General features: G+C 49.1%; 1 long non-coding RNA gene across 1 annotated transcript; it reads right to left on the minus strand.

Annotated features, from left to right (window-relative positions):
- Nucleotides 1-419: 419 nt before the first annotated feature.
- LOC125620480 lies at nt 420-4,923 on the minus strand. The gene is made up of 3 exons (XR_007352180.1): nt 4,131-4,923; nt 3,208-3,242; nt 420-603 (listed from the first exon to the last, which is right to left on the minus strand). It is a non-coding gene; the product is annotated as an uncharacterized LOC125620480 (long non-coding RNA).
- Nucleotides 4,924-5,390: the final 467 nt, after the last annotated feature.

Genomic DNA, 5,390 nt, shown 5'->3' on the forward strand with positions numbered 1-5,390 from the left:
CCCCAGGGAGGCCGAGGACCGGGAGCCGGCTCTCAGATTTGGTTGCGGGATGTCACCCACGACTTTAAAGACAGCAACTTCAGAGGAGCGCGGGGCGCCAAAGTCAAAGAGAGAGGATGTGGCCGAGAGAAAGGGAAAAGAAGAACAAGACACTCGACCAGAAAGCCCTTGGGAAAGTTTTACTGGAAAGAAAAGAGGCTTGGGAGAGTCGCAGCGCGACTGTGCGCTGACGCGATTGAGCCAGTGAGGACACCCCGGGACTCCCGGGGCTGGGGAGTGACCGAGGAACGGCCGGCGGGCCACCCGCTGACGCCCCGCCGGAGCCCGCACGCCCCGGAGCCCGCACGCGCAGACCCTGCGGAGCCACGTGGAGGCGCGGTCCTAGACGCGCACGCGCACAGGCATCCCCAACCAGGTACCGGTGCCAGCAGGTGAGCGGAGGCGGGCGGGGCCTGGGGAAGTTTCTTCTGATCGCTTCTGTTTTCCCGGAGAAACCGGAAGCAAGGTCGTCCATCAGCTGACAGCAGCACCGAGGTCCCTTCTCCAGTGGTGTTACAGTGCGGCCTCCCTGATCACCATGGTTGGCTTGTATTCAGGGCCACCCTGTACAAAAATATTTGAACACTAGTGTCGTACTCAGCATGGTGACAGCTACCCTCTGCTATGTGTGCAGGAACTTTTGACCCTTTGGGGGACCAGGGCAGGTCACATACTCATCAAGGAGTAGATGCTCGAGGGACGGATGGGCATGGGACCCCATAGCAGTGATTCAGGTGTACCCAGCTCTCTCCGCTTCCTCCGCGTGTGTGTCAAATGCGTGTCTGCTAAATGCACTGTGGTGGGGACACCACTGTAAAGGCCACAGCTAGCATCTCAGGCCTCCTGATTCCAGGCCGGTTTTCTCTCCACCCTGAGACTCTGTCTCTCATCACTTGTCAAAAGAGAGCTTCAACATTGCCAGAAGAAGCTGGGCGCAGTGGCTCAGCCTGTAATCCCATCGGCTAGGGAGGCTGAGGCAGGAGGATGGGGAGTTCAAAACCAGCCTCAGAAAAAGCAAGGCGCTAGGCAACTCAGTGAGACCCTGTCTCTAAATAAAATACAAAATAGGGCTGAGGATGTGGCTCAGTGGTCGAGTGCCCCCGACTTCAATCCCCAGTACTGTCCCCAACAACAACAACAACAACAAAATTGCAGGAAAAGGGCAGGGCACAGTGAGGCAGTCCTGTAATCCCAGAGGCTTGGGTGGCCAGGCAAGAAAATCTCAAATTCAAGATCAGCATTGGCCATTAGGAGACCCTGTTTTGAAGTAAAAGATAGGATCAAGAGTAGTGGCACACACCAGTAATCCTAGTGAGTCGGGAGGCTGAAGCAGGAGGATCACAAGTTCAAAGTCAGCCACAGCAATTTAGTAATGCCCTAAGCCATTTATCGAGACCCTGTCTCAAAATGAAAAATAAAAAGGGCTGGAATGTGGGTGGTAAACAGCCCCTGGGTTCAGTCCCCATCCCAAGGGGAAAAGAAAGAAAGGAAAGAATAGACCTAGAGAATTCTAGAACAGACTGGATAAGCCCTCACCCAGTTATCTGATCCAACACCATAATTTTACAGACACGTAAGGTGGAGTCCAGTGACTCACCCAGTATCACACAGTGGACTATCCATCACCCCCATCTGTCATCACCCTCTGTGTGGTAGCCAGCAAATACTGACCACTGCCTGCTCCCAACCCATGTCCCATTTCATGCTCTCTGCCACTCTCAGGGAGCCACTCATTATTTTCACTTCACAGGTGGGAAAACATCACAGAGCAGGGGAGGTGCCACCCTGGGGACCCTCCTCTCGCATCTCTAGTAAAATCTTGACTGTGAAGCCAGGTGTGGCGGCTCCTTCCTATAATCATAGCAAATCAGGAGTCTGAATCAGAAGGATCACAAGTTGGAGGCCAGCCTCAGCAAGTTGCTATCTGAAAATAAAATAAAGGGTTGAGGGTGCATCTCACTAGTAGAACACTTGCCCAGCATGGGAGAATACCTGGTTCAATCCTCAATACTGCCAAAAAAAAAAAAAAAAAAAAAAACTAAGTTCTTACTTTGGCTTGCTAACCCTCAGCTATAAGGCAGAAGGGGGCTCCCCTCAAAAGCCAAAAGTAGTCAATGTAAGACCAATAAAGGGAAGTCTTGCTTCACAGAAAGGGGGTACTGGCTAAAAATACCAATGGCTTCAAGAAGTATTTAGGTGAATTCATAGATAGTCAATCATACAGCATCAAATGATTATATAAAGACAAAGCACAACCCTTTGCTGTACAGAATAAAATGCAGACCCTCGGCCTTGGCGCTTCCCTGGCCTCCTTTCTGGCCCTCTCCTCCTTGCTCATTTGGCTCTGGTCACATTGCCCTCCCTACAGTCCCCTAAAACATCAAGCTCTTCCTACCTCAGGTCCTTTGCATGTGTCCTTCTAGCTGCTAGACTGCTCTCCTGTCTGCTCTTTGCCTGGGTGGTCTTATTCTCTGCACGTCAGCCTAAATGTCAGCTTCTCCAGGGGGTTTTCCTTGCATGACCACCCAGCTGAGTCAGCGTCTGGTCACTCGGTTTCATCACCTTGGGTTTTTCTTTCTCATTCTTATCACAGCCACCTTGGGGGTGCGTAGCTGGGCATTGAATCAGGGGCACTTTGCCACTGAGTCATACCCCTAGTCCTTATATTTTTTATGTTGAGATAGGGTCTCATTAAGTTGCTGAGGCTCAAACTTGCAGTCCTCCTGCCTCAGCCTCCCAGTCTCTGGGATTATAGGCATGTACCACCACGCCAGGCACAAGCCACATTCTTTCATTTCTTTATTTGTTTTGTGTCTGTCTCCTTCCACCAGACAGTGAATTCTGTGAGGTCAGTGTCCTTATCCGTCTTCATCCACATGTCCCCAGAACAAGGCACCACAGGCACAGTGCCTGACCTGTGCCAGTTATTTATCCAACATAGACTGTACGCTGAATACTGACCTGGGCTCTCTCACATGGATTAACTCATTCCTGCATTGTGCATCAAGACTGTAAAGAAGGCACTGGTGTTATTCTTATTTTGTAGATAAGGAAACAAAGGCACAGATTGGATAAAAATCTACCCAAGGCCACAGCTCACGAGTGGCAGAGAAGAGATTAAAATCTAGGCAGAGCGCTGGGGAAGCAGCTCAGTGCTAAAGCACTTACCTTACATGTGCAAGGCCCACATTTGATCCACAACACTGCAAAGTAATAATAATTTTTTATTATGACTAAGGCAGGGGGCTCCAGGGTCTATGCTCTTAAACACAACTATCTATTCCCTCTCCAAGATCTACTAAGAAAGTCATCAGGGGCTGGGATTGTGGCTCAGCAGTAGAGTGCTCACGGAGCATGTATGAGGCACTGGGTTTAATTCTCAGCACCACATAAAAATAAAAATAAACAAATAAAATAAAATAAAAGTGTTGTGTCAATCTATACCCAAAAAAAAGAAAGGAAGAAAAGAAAGAAAGTCATCAGCAGACATTTAAGGACTGAATGAATGGGAAGCAGAGAGATTGGTACAAAGGACCCTGGAACCAGGTAGTCGTCGTGGGCTTGGGGCCCACTTTGTCCCCTCATGAGCTTGGGTCTCAGATCCTAACTATTAAAAAATGGAAGCAATAACCTTCCCTGAGAATGCCTCAAACCAGTAAGAAGGGGGAAAAACAAGCCAAACAACTTAATAAACAAGTGTACAAAAGACTCAAACAGGCAAGTCACAGAAAAAGAAACCAGACTGAAAAATAAGTACATAAGAAGAGGTTTCGTCTCACAGGCCAGTGAAGACCTACATATTAGGGAGAAATAAAAAGTCCCACAATACCAAGTGCTGGCCAGGGTGCCGAGCTGCTGGATGCTCATCCGTGTGGCGAGGAAGGGGAGAGTTAATCGATGCAGCAAGAACTTTGGAAAGCAACACAGCAGCGTCTTGTAAAGCTAAATATGTGCATCCTACTGACCCCCAGGACAGGCTTAAGTATGGAGCTTAGAGAAATGCCTACAGGTACGTACCAAGATGCACAGAAAAGAATGCTGTGCAGCCTGTTGGGGAAAGCAAAAAAAAAAAAACAACAACTGGCAACCACCTGCATGTTCCTCGATGGGAGAATGCACACAGGAACTCTCCAGACAGGGGAGGACCACACAGCAGAGAAAATGAAGGAATGACACCTAAAATAGGCACAATTACAAATATGTTTTAGAAACAGTGATGCATGAAAAAAATCCAAGAAGAATGTATCTACACTGTGCTATTTATCTAAAGGTTCCAAAGCAAACAAAACTAAGTTGTCTGGGATCCATCCCCCTAGGGTGAACCCCCCCCCCAAAAAAAAAAAAGCAAGGGAATAGTGACCACAAAACTCAGGATGATGTTCACTTCCAGGGGACGGAGGGGACCTGACAGGGAGGCACACAGGTAGCAGCAGTGCTGCTGGCGAGGTCTGAGTCCTGGGTTGGGGATTCTCAATTCCTCAATTTATCTTCACAAAGCTGCCCTCAGGATCCTCCTGCCTCAGCCTCCCCAGCCCTGGGATTACAGGCGTGCACCACCATGCCCTGCCTGCCTTCTGAGGCTGATGAGCGTCAGAGATAACTGGCTCCCAGGGTAATGAGCACGGGAGGCAGGAGGGGAACTCTGCCTTGGGAGTTCTCAGTGGGAAGAGGAAGAGTTTTAATTGTATGCTACGGGCTCCGAGGAACCACCAATGTTTTGAACCAAGGCTAGGGTGTCTCACAAAGAGCCCCTATTGCCAGGTATAGTGGGCACACCTATAGTCCCAGGGGGCTGGGGAGGCTGAGGCAGGAGGATCGCAAGTTCAAAGCCATCCTCAGCAATTTAGGAAGGCCCTAAGCAACTTAGCAAGACTCTGTATCTAAATAAAATGCAAAAAAAGGGCTGGGGTGTGGTTCAGTGGTTAAGTGCCCCTGGATTCAATCCCTGGTACCAAAAGAAAGAGTCCCCTCTTAAACAACCTAGGAAAGCCATTTAAGAGGTTTGTTAAAATATTCCAAGTGAGGGCTGGGGAGATAGCTCAGTTGGTAGAGTGCTTGCCTTGCATGCACAAGGCCCTGGGTTCAATCCCCAGCATCACAAAAAAATAAATAAAATAAAAATTCCAAGTGAGGGGCTTGGGTTGTGCCTCAGAGGTTGGGTTCAATTTTCAGCACCGAGACCTGTTGTGCATGAGTCAGGAAGACTGAAAAGAGGAGGACAGACTGACTCTAGAGCTATTACAGAGGTAAAAATGGGACTGGAAGACCGTAGGGGGAGTCTAGGAGTCTAGGAGAGAAGTCACATCACCGTCTAGATGTGACATACTGCGATAAAGGCCTACCATAGGAGA

Source organism: Marmota marmota, unplaced genomic scaffold (genome assembly GCF_001458135.2).
Source record: "Marmota marmota marmota unplaced genomic scaffold, marMar, whole genome shotgun sequence".
Lineage (NCBI taxonomy): Eukaryota > Metazoa > Chordata > Mammalia > Rodentia > Sciuridae > Marmota > Marmota marmota.